General features: G+C 41.7%; 1 protein-coding gene and 1 long non-coding RNA gene across 5 annotated transcripts in view; one reads left to right on the top strand and one right to left on the bottom strand.

Moving 5' to 3' along the window:
• Positions 1-15,854, bottom strand: part of RARB (retinoic acid receptor beta) — a 329,638-nt gene that overhangs the window by 142,314 nt on the left and 171,470 nt on the right. The window lies entirely within an intron of this gene.
• LOC134157824 (uncharacterized) overlaps positions 1-15,854 on the top strand; it is a 308,975-nt gene that overhangs the window by 213,099 nt on the left and 80,022 nt on the right. The window lies entirely within an intron of this gene.

Below are 15,854 nucleotides of genomic sequence, written 5' to 3'. Positions count from 1 at the left end.
ATTATGAACTGGCCAATCCATTCATTTCCGTGAATATGTTATTCAGTATTTTATGCTAAACCAGCAATACACCATCCATTTTAGTACAATGATCCTTATGTTCAATAAAACTGAAGTGCTGAATCATAAATCATTAGAGTCATTTATTTTACATTAGACACATTAGCCACTATATTCCATAATCTATTACAATAAGGTGGATTTAAATGTACCCCAAGGAACTGCAATAATAACTTGAGAACCAAATATAGCAATTATGGATAAAATATGCTTAACCTAAAACTGCACTAGCTGCATAGACTGCTGTGAACTTTAAATAGAATTTAAGGAGGATGATAACTGTCCCGGAATAAACAAGCAACACAGGAAAATCCGAACCTCCTCTCTATACTTCAGGTAGTTTAACATGCCCTATATACGAGGGAGGGGATGTTATGCTTATAAACCAGTGTCTAATAAAACACTGATATTCCATTATCACTGGTTATGTTCTCTTCCCAACACATGAAAATTTCCTAGATTTTCCTGGTGTGTTACATCCCATGTATGTTGCTAAACCGTGCTCTCCCTCGCTAGCTCTCTGGTTAACCTGTTTGGACCCACTGAATGCTTTTCAGACTCCCTCCAACCATTTTTAACAGTTTTGGTAAATTTTCCATAACATGTCCAGACCTTTCTGGTGCTCTTTCATCTTAAGGCTCAGCGACGACAAAGGGGATAGCCTGTTTGTCTCCTTCCAGACGCAATGTCTCCACACAGTCTTAAAGGCCATTGGTAACTTTCTGGCCCCGGACCAAGAAGCAATCTCAAACGTTTGCGAACACAGTTTAGCATTTTTCAGAATTAGTGCTCTGCCAAGTATTAAAAACAACCACATGCTAAAGCAAGTGAATTTTTTTTTACAGTGAGGACCCAGCACTTCAGACCATTGGGATTCCTGAAGATGCCTGCCGCCAGCCTGGTGCAGAGAAGAAAGGGCACCGAAGGTGTTGTTTGCATGAAGAACTGATGTTTGTCACGCCTAAACTTCACACATGCTGTTTTGTACATAGAAAACCATGTTGCTTCTTGCATAAATTCTGTTATCGCCGAGATACTTTCCTGGGTTTATTTCCTATTTTTCTTGTTTTTTCTCTTCCCAGGAACAGAAATTACACTTAAGAACTTAAATGCTCACTCCTATCAGTGTAGCTGCTCTTACCCATTACTATTAATTCTCTATTACCCCTGATTTTTCTGTGATGTTTCTAAAATTACTATTAATTTCTTAATTTCCTAAGGGGTGTATTAGCTGGCTTTGCAGATATGTATGCTGGGTGCTCCCTTTTCCAAGGGCTTTATCCAGAGGTCTATTTACACCACTTTTTTTTTACTCCCTTTGTGCCTTTTCTTTTTCCCCAGGGAGGCCACATATTAAGGCTGGGCTCTGAGTGTAGCTCCTTGGGCAGTTTCTAAAAGTAATCATGTTGGTCCAGCCAGAGCCCAATAGGCAACAATGCTGCCCGAGGTACACTGCTACTGCCTGCCCTTGCACCTATAGCACCTATAAACAAGACACCCATAAAACACCTATAAATTATCTAGCTGCTGTCCTAGCACCTATAAACAAGAGAAAACATCCAGATTATTCATTACAAATTCAAAATAAATTTTGCTTTGGCTCAAAATCACTACATATATTCAGACAAGTAAGAGCATCTGAACCAAGGCAAGGCAGAAGCTTGCTTTTCCAATGAGGTGTCCATATTTTCTTTATGGCACAACAGCCGTAGCAGTGAAGGGTGTTCTGAATGCAAGAAACCTCAGCACTGGTTTAACTGTTCTTCCTAACTCCTGTCAGATGAGAGATGCTCCACATGTCCCTCACCAAGGAGAGCTACCTTGGTGCCATCAAGAAGGGAACAATGCACCCAGTTCTGGAAAAGAATTGGGTGTTTTGAAAGAGAAAGTAAATATTTTGTACAAGATCCACTGCTGAACAAATAACTTTCCTGTTGATAAACAAGCACTGCAAATCTGTATATATTATGAGAAGAATTCAAACCCCTACAATAACCTTACACCATGGCTGTCTGGCAGAGCTCTGAGAAGGAGCTGACAAAGACAGATGCTCTCCCAGCCTGCTTTGGCCTTACATTGCTCCCTGTGATTCTCTCACATTCACGCACACGTGTGATACAGGAACAGAAGGGAGAAGTGAGAGGTGAGTATCTAACCAAGTCACTGTAAATTTTTATCTAAAGCAGGACAGAACCTCATAAGCAAGCTGCAGGCGAACCTCAGTTCCTATGCACTTCATAATCTGGGCCACACTCTGCCCCTCCACCAGCACTACAGTCAGTAAACCATCTGTATCTGATGTCTACAAAGGGGAATCTTTTTTCCCAAGTATGGTATCAAAATGGAGAGCAGTGCACAGTGAGGACCTCTGATTGCTCAGGAGTTATGGTAGCCACTGAACAGTCATGCCAAGAAAAATCTTGCTCTGTTACTGGGTATGGTCACAGACCACAAACTCATCTCAGTCCTCCCCAAGAGAATAAATAGAAGACAGGAATGAAAACAACAGCAACAAAACCAGGTCGCATGGAATGCTTTGACCAAAGGCAGACAAAAAGCATGTGTTGTAATCAGGGGCGAAGTCTGCCCAGGCTGAGTGGGGCTGGGATGGCTCAGCTTACCAGGTGGCCACCATGGCATGCTAGATGAAAGCATGCCACCCAGTAGGGGCCAGCCTCACACCCAACCATCTATCTGTACGTTGTGCCATGCAGGCACTGTCCCACTGCTGCCACAGATCTCCAGCATAATGGTGACTGCAAACAGGAGAAAAGTCTGCCAACAGCAAGGTGTGCAAAAGCAGCCATGACAACCCTAAAACAGTATAGTGCAATGGTATAGCATCATAGAATAAACCAAGTGGGAAAAGACCTGTAAGATCAAATCCAACTTTCACTGCAGCACTGCCAAGACAACCACTAATCCATATCACTGAGGGCCTCATCTACATGGTTTTTGAACACTTCCAGGGATGGTGGCCCTGGGCAACCTGCTCCAGTGCCTGATCACCAGGAAAGAGCTCCCTGTTTCTACCACGTAAAAACCTATCAAACTGTTTAGCGAGACAGAGCGCTGCTCACTAACAGCAAGTACTGATCCTGTTTATGCATAAGATGTTGTGTATTTTGAAACAGAGACAGAAGCTCTTCCAGTATTAAGTTCTCCCAAGAGTCGGGCCCAGGAGTTTGCAACACCTGAAGAGTCCTGCCTAATCCCAGGACAGCCAGGCGCTGCCCCTTCCCTCACAGGGAGAAGTCTTCCCTGCTACAGTGAATTATCCATAGTGAGCAGGCCAGCCTTCCTTTCCCCATCAGGCCCTGCAAGGACTCTCACAGTCATGCCAGCCCATGAAGGAGGGAGGGTAGGGTGAATTGGCAAGGGAGGAGGGTAGCTCTTCCAGAGGATGCTGCAGCTCTCCTGCTGGCTCCCCAGCGAAGCAGCCAGCCAACTGAATTCCAGCAGCCACTTCCTGCCAGCCCAGCTGGCAAACAAACCTGTGGAAAAGTAAATACATTTATCACACAGATTTCCTCTGTCCCTTTTTAAATAAGGAAGGGCTCAATTGCTTTCTCAAGTCAAACCTATACCGCACTGAAGCCATGATAAATACGTACTCCCATGCTCATTCAAGTGATGATTGCCACAGGCAACATAGGGTTGCATGGTTTCAGGATAAAATGCAAAAGAAAGAGCCCCTCTGTGAAGGGCTTCCCGCCCAGAAGCAAATATTAGGTATAATGCGGACCAGCCTGTGCGAGCCAAAATGCTGGGGCAGCACAGCAAGATGAACACGTCCCTCATGCAGTCTTGCTGCAGCCAGCAGATATGTGGCTGCTTCCTATTGCCACGTCTCACAAATACAAAGGTCCTCTTGAAAGAAACTGAAGTGAAATTTAGCAGCAGGAAATAGCCAGCAGTTTGAAATCACCTGAGCCAGGACTTTGGCCTTAAATTCTTCAACTTGATGCTAGCACAGCATCAGTAGCTTTAAAGTCTCTATTAAGAAGAGGTTCAAAACAGTTGGAGATGTCTGGGTCATCTCTGGGAATTTATATGAGAAATTTTTGCTGTGCTGCAGATCAAAACAGCATTTTGACTCATTGATCCCCTGAATGCCATAAAATATGAAGCAAGATCCTTGTGCTTAGTGGTGGAAAAAAATGAGTTTCTTTGGCCTCCTATTGCAATATAAAGAATAAGTAAAATAAAGAAAAACAAAGGAAAAGAAAGGGAATACAAAGAGTAAAGTCAAGCAAGCAATTAAAAAAGATATGGATGGACTTCAATTCACAAAACCCACCCTAAACCTCCATCTCGGTAGCATGTTTAGCTCTTAATCAAGTCTTATTACAATTGCATGCAAATGCAGGGATGGGAGGACATTCCTTCAAACTATGTTTTCATTAAAGATTCTGCTTTTTCCAGAATAACAGCAAACGACACATGAACTTCATATGAACTATAGGTCATGAAAGGATTTAGTATTGGCATTTTTAATCTAAAAAGTCTGTGCCAGAAAATCAATATGTTTCAGTCGCAGCATTCGAATGCAATTTTCTTCACGTAACAGGGCTCTTTCTTTCACTCCTCCTTCCTCTCCCTCTCTCTTTCTCTCCCTCTTCTTTAAAAATAATGAATAATTCCCAGTTTCTCTATGAAACAAGCAGGCACATTAGAAGGCACAGCATCAATAACAGGTTACATGTAAACAGAAAATGAACAAAAAAATCATTCAAGGCCCCTTTCAAACTGGCGTGCTTTTCATCAGCACTATTACAGGTTCCATTCACATTATCGGATTGAACCACGCTGCATAACCAAGGTGCTGACAAGCCTTGATTACCCAATAACTCCTGTATTCCTTTCAGGCAGGTTCACCGAGAGGACAGGAATGCGCGGCCTTCCTGTGGGGCAGGCTGCTTTCCAGCCAGACCAAGTCAATGAAACCCAACGCCCTCCTGCTCCTGCGCGCTAAAACAGCCTCTGCATTTCCTGAGAGGCAATTATGACTTTTCCCTTCTTTATTCTCAATTGTTTCGGATAACAATTTATTGTACATTGGAGGAGCCAATATAAACATTTTAAACTCTTTTCATAACACTCCGAGGGGGCTGCTAAGTCATCTCCGTAGTAAATCTGTTGTCGGCTCTTTCCCATGCTGCAGAGTCAACAAATCTGTCTCTCACCCAGGGCAGGCCCAGCCAGGCACTGATAAAGCAGGGGAAAATGAACGCAGCGCCTTGTATGTCGCGTCTCTACTTGCTCTGACCTTCCCTGCACGCTTGTTAGCCGCCCACCTTTCAGCTTTCCCTTTGCATGGCACACCTCTTGAATGACAGATTACTCAAAGGAAGAAAGCAAGGGGTGTGTGTGGGAAGCAGTTGCAGGCAGCCATAAACAGTGTTTTTCCATTTGCATTAAACCCTGCTCCAAGGAAGAGCAGAGGATGCACTATGGACTCACTCTTTCTAGCAACTTAGGCTGGAGCACTAATGAAAAGCAGGAGACAGAGTTGGGAGCCAGATGTGGGGAGAGGGCTTCTACCAAAAGGGAGCTGGAGCCAAGAGGGCTGGGATGTAACAGAGGCTAATTCTCTTGCCAATGTCACTTGCCTAATTCCTTGCAGACAACTCCTTCTCCCTTCCCTAACAACTGTGCATGTATCAAAGGCAATCAGGCAAAATAAACATTTGCTACAAATTTGTTTTTGGTAGCAATTTATACTAAACTTATTGTTATTTCGTTTTAACTTATCAGTTCTTAGTCCTCTTCAATGTGTCCCCCGAGTGAAACAGCTGCTTTAGTATCACTTAGCATCCAGAGCTGTGGGTGTAGTATTACCCACATTTCTCTAATTAACTTCTAATGACACAAGTTATCTGCATATTTTTCTTATTATCTTTATTATTTTAAAGTCAAGCTGAATTCAGCCTTTACCTGTGTCTGCTGCACAGGCGGCAAGACTTGTAGCACTACATGCAAAGCTCTCACCCAGCCCTGGCTCTCAGCACGGCCACAGAGATTTCCTGCATGGTGCTGCACCCTGGCACAGGTTCAGTTTCTGACCAAGCCCTGTGGGATCAAAGGAAGGATTACGTGTGCTCCTCTCACACCTGCCCAATGCGCCAAGCCTGTCCCTCCTCTCAACAGGGACTTCAGAGGAACAAGATTGAAGAGATGGCTTCTACAAGCCCTGCAGATACCACAGCAGCCGGTAAGGAAATTGAGAGCTGCAGGATGGGGTCAGGGGAACAAATCCTTGTTAAAGGTGTGAGGCTTGGCCAGGCCAGCTCATGGCAGAGCCCTCTGGCAAGCCACTGCCACGTAAGCCAAGTACACATTATATTTAGGGCCTTAGTATTTTCTTTTCCTGGACAAAGGCACACATGGGAGTGGGGCCCATGAAGCCACACTTCAGAATCAGTGTCCAGATGCCAGGTCGCTGAAGCATTTAACACTACAACCAATTTGCACCACAGGCGTGCAGAGAGAAACGCACACTCAAGTCTGCAAATACACACACTGATACACTGTGAACTTTTGTGCTGTAAATATCCACTGCCTAGTTCTCAGCTTTATTGTTTTGTCTTCTTTTTCCTTCCCCACAAATGGCTGCTATGTTCGGCTCATCACTATGGTCTATTTATTGTCACAAGCCTTTTAAATGGAAAATATTTTGAGCTGTCTGTGGTTGTGTCAGTTTACTTTTCAACACAGCCAATGAAGGGCTTTTTACTTGGTATCTCCTAGAATAGGAACAAAAAGTGATTTCCTATACAAGCACAAACAAACAAAAAAGCTGAAGAATCTTCCTTCCAAACAGAGGAGTTAGTCTTGCCCAAGGAAGCGTGCTTGATGCATTCCAGCAGAAAACACACTACTTTGTGGATTTTCTCACACACTTACGGTAGCAAGCTTTTAACTTCTATGCATCCACCATCAAGCAGTGTCACATATGAGCATTAGAAAACTGTACAAATATGACCTTGTTTTTTCCTTAGATGACCATGATTCTAACAATGCAAGTCCCAGAAATACCTATGTATTTTTAAAGCCAGCATTACATTGTCAGAGATTATAAAAGTAATTCTTGATATTATAAGCATGTCATAATAGAAAGATGAACAAGATGTATATACAACCTTCAAAAAATCATTTCCAAAACTATATCCCAAGATAGGGCATTTACAAAATTACTGTATCTGCAGCAATTTGTTATATTAAAAAAGGAAGGGGGGAATTAAATGAACTACTGGAAACCACACCAGCAATGGAAATGGATTGACTACAGTAGCCTGTTGAGTACACAGAAAAGACTTGAAATCAGTGTTATACATTTGCAGATATTTGGCTGCATGAATAACCTATAGGAATCTTAGGACCAAAATGCAGCAAGCACATAAGTCTTTGCTTCATTGTTGATATAGTCATAGATATTTATTTTAGTTACCTCTAGTTTATATGAAGAAATCAAAACTGCATGTCATCATATTTGCCTGGTATAGTCCTCCCAGCTTCACAGGACTGTCACCAAGCAAATGCTCCAATGAATATTTAGTAAACATGATTGAATTGCAGACTGTTTCTGAACAAAATCACAGCTGCAAATTGCAGCTTTACATCACAGTATATGACAAAAATTGACCAAGACTGCTGGATTTCTGCAGTTCAGTCTCATTCTCTCAGACTGGTATAAAACTATCATGTCCAGCTCTACAGCAGCCCCTGTCCCAATGTCTACCAGAATGGAGACTTCATATAGCAATTTTCTTCAATCAATCTAAATGAAAAGACATGTCATCACCCCCTCCATCCATCACGTAGTTTGTTGCATGTTAAACTGTAACTGCTGTGGCCTTACAGTACTTTCTTTTCTAATTTTCTGAGAAAGCTTCTTCATTAATTGTGCTGAACAAATTGTAATGACATTTTTTAATAGATGCTCAGGGACAGTTCATAAAAACTCTATGTGCCATTCAAATAAAGGTTTTATAGAATTTAACCAGATAAAGATGAAATTAACCTTTTTTTCAAAAAGCTATTAACCTATACACTGAGATATCCTTTCTGCAGTCTGACTAAACATCACTGATCTGTTATATCACTTCCTAGGATGATAAACCATGGAGAAAGGAGAAAGAGCAAACTGGAGCATGAAGCCAGACCTGTACCACATAAGCATAAACCATCATCAGCCCATATTCAAACTTCTGCATTAAGTCCATGAACACTGCAGTCCCAGGAACCTCAATGGCCAGACTGCAGTGCTGAATTTGTTTTCCAATTTGTTATTTTTATTGCCACTGACAATAAGTCTTTACATCAGGAACATCCTTAATCAGAAGGTTTTATTAAGAAGTACTGTTGCTTCCTTAGATCTTGAGTGGCCCTTCAGTCAATGCAATGTCACTCTCTGCCCTGCAAGCGATAGATGTTAACGTCATCCAGATAGCCTCCTGTCTTTTCAATAAATATTGACATCAGACATCAGCAATGCCCATTACTGTGCTCTCAAAAATGAAGATTACTTCCCTCCATCAGCAATAAAAGATGACTAAACTATATCATGGTCAAAACACTTGGAAGCCTCCCCTGAAAAAAAGGGGATAGCATAATGGCTTTCTGCATCCAGGGGCTTAATATACCACCCTGCAAAAGCACTTCTGGCACACAAACTCATGTCCCTTGAATCCCTGTCACTCAAATAACTAAAACACAAATCCAAAACAGCCAAACTGTCTAGAGAAATCCAGTCTGAAACAAGTTTCACAGGAAAATGTTCAAAATCAACCCCAGACAAGAAAGGGGTCTGAGCCAAAGAGACTCCATGTTAAATTAGTGAAGGACTACTGTTAACAGCAGGGCAGGTTACAGCTCTAAGCTTTCTCCACATCCATTCAGCTGGATTCAGCCCAATTTTGCTATGCAAATATTTCTAAATCTGCATCTCTTTCTCAAGTGCAGGTTCAGTAACGCTGACCCACAGTACTAGCTAGAAAGATACCTTTCTCCCCAAATGCAAAAGGCAGCCATCAAGTTCAGCATTGCCTTTTGATGCAACAGCATTGCATACAACATGCAGCTGTCTGCAGGACCAAACAGGGCTGGCAAGAGGGTTTTTTTGCTTCATGAATTAGTCCCTCAGGAGAGTGTTTACCCCAGAGCAAACTGAGATGGACAAACCCTGTAATATTCACTGTGCAACAGCACGCGGAGGGCAGCAGCACTGGCACCACATGCTGAAATCCTTTGTCACCGCAAAGCAAAACTTTTCTTCTTAAACACAGGAATAAAAGATTTGGTAGACTGTGTGACAAACAAAATGAGGCGAATGTTTACATAGGAAAACTAGCCCTCTTGTAGCTGCACAAACAAATAATATTCTTTTTTCTTTGAAGGAAGAGCATATGCTCAGCATTCTTTTGTCCTGTATCACAATAGAAAAACCCTTTGCACTGGAATATCTGAATCACTTCTTGGCAGTCTCTCAAGGTAAATGGAGTAAATTAAAAATGAATGTTTATCATAGTTGCATGCATACACACACACTAGCAAAGTGGAGTGCTGTATTTGCCTATCAAACATAAGAACCAATTGAGTCCATAAGTCATTCAAACAAGCAACTGAAAAGTGGAAATAATGGCATGACAACATCAGAAAACAACCTCCCAGAAAGAGATAAGTTTCCTCATAGCCATTTGTCTTGTCTAATTAATCCCACATGTGGGAATAGACTAGAACATTAAGAAAAAAAATTAGGCACAAAATATTACTTTCACTGAGAAGCTTTGGAAGTAAAAAAGAAACAGAAATGCTCCATGGGTGTGCTTTGCTTTCAACCCCCCTTTTCACATCATCTTCTTAACCTGGGACTCTGCCCTTGTGACTAGATAAGAGTAAGATAATGTTAGCAGCGCAGAAGAAAGCGGTTGGAAAACCTGGGGAAAATTATGTCGTTACCACCAATAAAACAAGATGTCAGTTCCTAATAGATTAAGAACCTGTGTATTATGTTGCAGACTATTCCCGGGCACTCACGGAGCAGTCATGCCCAAGAGCGCTTCCCTCTGCTCAAGACCGGTGAAAAGGGCATGACCTATTCCCTTCCACGCAAACCTTGTCACAGTTTATCCGTATTTTTGTCAACTTGGAATTACACTGCTGTAACACACTCTCCACAGGGCAAAACAAAATGCAGAAACAAATGCAGAATGTGTCAACCGCTGATTTAATGGATTTTCTTGCTAGAAGCTTGTTGCCCTAATGCGAGCAGGTCTGTGATATCTGTCCTCACAGGAGGCTGTGTAGGTATAGTGAAATGATATAAACCCAGCTATTTTTGAAAAGGATTTCTGATCTTGAGTAGGCAGACAGACACGTTTGACTATGTCCTCATCAAAACTGTGCCCACTTCTGAAATTTTGGTGGGTTTTTGGTTTTGTTTTTTAAACACACAGTAGACACTTCCTCAAACACATCATGCACTGGGTAGGCTCCCAATGAAAGCTTCCTCAACATGCTAGGAATGTCACCCATATGCCTACTACTCTGAAGCAGCCTACATATGTTCATATGTTCCCAGTTTGAACATGATAAAACGTGAATAGTGGTTTTTTTTTTAGTGTTCTATTTTTTTCTCCTGTTATTCTACAGGCTTTGGGGAGGAAAAGGGACTACAGGTTGCAGCATTTCACCAGCTGCAGTCTGAGAGGTGTGTGGCAGTGTCTGCTATGATACCACTGACACAGTTAATAATATAACGACATCCAGAGCATATACTGCATGCCATTCTTTTAATGCAATGAAGTAAATGCATACCATCTCTTTGCACATTAACAAGAGAGAAGAAAACTATTCTGACACTTGGCACAGCTATGAGGATGTGCCCGCTGGTAGCGTTTGCCACAGAAACATCCTATGCTAACTCCCAGTTAACAAATAACATCCCATGCTAACTCCCAGAAGGAAAGTGGCACTGAACAAGGCTCGAAGAAGCTAACAGCTTCACACAGAACTCTGCACCCTTTGTCAAACTTTTTAGAAGAAAAGTAAAACAAGGATTCAAATTCTGTGTTTGGCCTCCAACTAAAGCAGGCAAGCAGCAAGCTTGTTTTGGGCATGCGAACACATAGGTATGTGTTTGTGCTGTGCAAATGCAACTGTATATATATGTACATACATACACAAATCCCCTGGCACGCGTATGTGAATCACTGGTGCACTTTTGAGGCAAAGAACATTTTAACGTCCTTTTTCTCAGGAGAATCCGAAGGGATGCTTTCAGGTTTTTTGCTTAAGAAAGTTCCCAGTTAGCTCTTGTAGACTTTCCCTCGCCAACTCTCTTCAGTTTGCTTTCAAAAGAAGGTGGTGTCACTCAAACCCTCTCACTATGGCCAGGGCTGAGGTGCCTGAACTGCTCTACTCTGCTCCCCTATCTGCCTCTGTTCAAGTAAAGATGCCTCCCATGCTCAGGGACATGCACCACTCTGCTGGGACACAGGTCTGCTGCACCACTCCAAGCTGAATGCATTTAATTTATCCGCTCCCTAAAAAACTGCTTCTCCCACGCTTGCTGTCTTAGTTGAAAGTAAATGGATTAATTCCCATTGCAATATATCTGAAACAGATGTACTTTCCCTCTACCACCCCAGCCAGAAAGAAAGGGGGAATTGCAAAGTTTTCCTTCTCCTCTGAATGAATTACCTTTTGGTAATTGAGTCAACCCCCAGACCTCACATAAAAACACCTTGGCGTCTAATTCCTTCTCTGCCGTATAGAACTTGCATATTTTCCTTTGGCATTTATAGGGATCTGACCATGATGTGTCTGATACAAATATTCCCAGCACACAATGGCCTTAAATGAATTAGGAGGAAGATTACTGGAACATCCTGGTTAACACACCTAAATTTTACTCAGAAATGCTAGCAGCCAAAATGCCTGCCTTTGCCATCAGAAACCTCTTCAGGAGAAGAGTCAGCCCGCAGAACGAGTGGAAGAGCCTGAGGTGTGTATTGATACACAGAGATTTAGGAAACAACAGCAGAGAGATCTGTTCTCCCACCACCACTAATAAATAAGGTATTAAATACTTAAGATATCAATTACAAGGGAAGAATGTGGATAACCAAATAAAAGCAGGGGGAGTTGAAATACGTAGTAGGTTAAATATTAATATTCTAAGTTCAGAACAAAAGGATGGTCTTTTGTAGCACTGTGCTTATGCTTCTGAATGTAAACATTGTTCTGAGAACCATTTTTTCTTTGCCCAATCTTTAAAGGGTAATAAATTAGACCTTGGACAGCCATACAAGCTGCTACTAGATGTGAATGTGAATGTGTCTGTAGAAAAGGCTGACTTTCAATCAAAGTCTATTGAAAGAATAGTTGGATTTTCTAAAGAAGCATGTTGTGCCTATTAACCAACTTACAAAAGGGGCCATTTTCTTGATTTATGTTTGGTTGCTATAGAGATCTTGCAGTACAGACTGGCAGGTGAAGCTCCCATTTAACAATCTCACAGGTTTTTCTTAGCTGTACTCAGAGGACACGGAGTTACAGTAGGTAAAATCCAATGCACAAACAATACTGCATCTGTCAAACTTCAAGATCAGATTTAAGGCTTTCCAAGAATTTATTGGGAATACAGTAGAGTTATTACACAATCTCTGCCACAAAAACTTTACACCCTGAAAAATCTTACCACAGTGAGCTGCTTCAGCTCCATTAGGTTCTGTCACTGATCTGCTTCTTATTCAGCAGGTAATTATAGGTGAGCACATCACAGCACTGAAGGGTCACTGTCTATTTGGTTTGGGTTTGTTTTTTTTTTTTTTGCAAAGCACACAATGTTTCATGAGGAAGATCCTCTGCTCTGCAACAGCAACACTGATGCTAATGTGTGCAGGGCAGTGTCAATTAAAGACAATAAGCCCCTTGCCATAAACCCCCAAAAGCCCCAGAGAACATACAACTGAGAAACAACGCGACATGTTGGAGTCAGAAGGAAAACTTCTGCGTGGCAGTAGGTCACAGGCAATTCAAGACCTAGACTGAGAAATGCTATTTTATAACACTAGGTCTTCTGCCTAAACTCTGATGAAAAGTAGCTGTATGGGAACTAGAGTCCTGGAAGAATAGGCAACACAATGATTTACCTATGTGATGCTCCAAACAGCAATCTGAAGGGAGAAATGGAAAATCTGCATGATCGTATATGCTTCAAATCAAAACCAAACTCGTATTGAGGATGCCAGCCTTTCCTTAGCTGGTTCCTGGCATTGGCAGATAAAGTATCAAATAAACAGAATAGAAAAAGATTAAAAAAAAAAATCAAAGTCAGAAATATGGTTCTTACTGCATGAGGAAGAAAAAAATATAATCAATTATTCCTATGTGACTTCTTGATTCAATAAGAAATTTCCATTGGCCTACCTTACTAGACAGCAATCTGTATTTCAAAAACCAGTGAAGTAATTTGATAAAAGTAACAAATTTTGACAGAAGGTAGTACCTTATAGCAACCTTACTTATCCATATCTTCTATATTACCATACTATTAGAAGTTTTACATAAATAGAGAACAGGAGGGGTAAGACAGACAAATTAAAGCATTACAGCTCCTCCCCTTTCCCCATTGTACAGAAGTAGTAAGAGGGGGTGGGGGTGCCTGGGAAGGGCTGGTCCCACAGCCTCCTGGAGGGGTAGACCCTATGCACCCATTTCACTAGGACCTCAGTGCACAGCCTGTACTCCTGCAAAAGCAACTCCCACCTCTTGCCAGGAGAAGCTACCAGCTTTGCTCCCCTGACCTACACAAACCCATCATGTTTGCCATGCTCACCTAGACAAAAGCAAACTGCACTCAATACCACTGAAGAAAAACCCCATTTTTTTTTGAGTTGCTGCACGAAGTTGCTATCAAGAAGGCTTGTTTTCAATTCCCAAGATGTATTTAGTGTCTGTAGAATAAAGAGGATGCTGGGGGAGACAAACATCTGGAGCCGCCACTGGGAAGGCAGCAGCATGTTACGAGATGGCTGTAGGTGAAGGAACTTTCACGTGCAAAGGCAGCTTAATCCAGTGCTTATCAACACACAGAAGTGAGAGTCATATACTGCATTAAAAGGTGTAGGGTAATAGAAGGTTATCTCTTGCTAAGGAAAATACATGTTTCTGAAGGATGATGGCTTGGAGGTCAAGATTGGTCTGATCCTGTACAGCTGAAATTAATGAAAAGGAGCCTTGCCACAGAGTTCAAGAGGGCAGGACGAAGGCATGGGTAGGAGGAGGTCTGAAGTCAGGGAGAATTCACCCTCTCCAGGAATGATCTTCCCTTTCTGCCCCCTGCAAAAGCTTGCTTACATTTAAAAGGGGAAGGAGGAGGATAATAGCAGTAATCATCAAAGGCTTTGTTTTAATTTCTGCTGAAAGGACAGCAAGTCCTTCATTGTTCATATGAAACATATGGTTTTTGGGGAGATGGGTCCGAGTTATTTCATTACTGGTCTTTTGGAATTTTGGTGATTATTGGGAAAAAATACAGCCTTAACGCCAGAGCTGTGATGAAGAGAGATGACTTCCTTGCAAAGCTCTCCATTGTTTGCATCCTAGTAATTATCTGGCAAATGGATTCCACCTGTTGTACATCACCCAGCACATACAGATGGGACTGAAATATACCCTGGTTTTATATTTTATTTGGACTAACAAAGCCAGGATTTTAATTCAAGGGACAGTGAAGGAGCTAAGAACACTCTCCATCAGAAACTTGGAAGAAGAAATACAGGGTTTTGGCTGTGGCCCTTCTGCTCAGATTATGTCCAAATACTTTACATGCAGTGACTTCTAAGGAAAGCAGAAGTGATTAAATCCAATATGTTTTGCTGTTCTACCCTGTTTCAGGCCTCCTCTTGACACATTTCCTTTACTTACAGTTATTTGTCTTTCTACATTAAAGTCACTGGCAATATTTTCACCATCTCCTGGTTTAAGTCCAAATCATAATGAAGGCAGATTTGACTGTTAAAACACTATTACACAATATCTGTCATCCAGATTGGACAGTAACTTATTAAACCCTGTTTTATTGAAAGTCTGCATGTTGGCATTCCGGTTTTATACCTTGCATGTGTTTTTAGTGTTGAACTTGGCTTTTCCATGAATCTTATAAAGATAAAAAGCACAAAGACTGAAATCCTGTCGCCACTGAAGTAATAGGCTTTTTTGTCACTGATGTCCACAGGGTAGGATTTCAATCCAAATTACTAACAGATTTTTTTTCACAAGTATCTTCAGTTTCTGTCTCTCCACTGTATACCTTTTGACTGGAGAGGTCAGTAAGGAGGACAAAAACCCAGTAAGAAATGGTACTATTAATATCATGTTCTAGACAACATCCCTGTGCATGTGCATGCACACCCACATCTTTTGGAAGAGCTGCTAAGAGCATGTAGCATCACGTGAGGCCTGACACCTCAGCTAAGAGATTAGACCTGCAGTCTCTAAATCCCTGAGAATATGTCCAGTAACAGAAAGACCCAGAATGGTGCAGACACTGAATGCAGGTCCCTCAAATATATAAAAATATATGGCATCTACTTTCTGTCATTCTATAGGATAGTGCATCCTAGATTTTGGTCTTCAATATGTATACACACGGTATGCATGCATGCAAACACAATAGGGTGGTAATATCCATGTGGAAAGCTGCTCTATCATACAGTAAATGAGTTTACTGTACACAACCCCTCCCTTTTGCCTTGTAACTTTGGGTCCTTTTCAGTTTCAAAGCA

This window comes from Pezoporus occidentalis, unplaced genomic scaffold (genome assembly GCF_034315485.1).
Source record: "Pezoporus occidentalis ecotype Australia unplaced genomic scaffold, CSIRO_AGI_Poc_V1 ctg120, whole genome shotgun sequence".
Lineage (NCBI taxonomy): Eukaryota > Metazoa > Chordata > Aves > Psittaciformes > Psittacidae > Pezoporus > Pezoporus occidentalis.
Note: the sequence above shows the minus strand (reverse complement) of the source record. Positions and strands in the feature narration are given on the sequence as shown.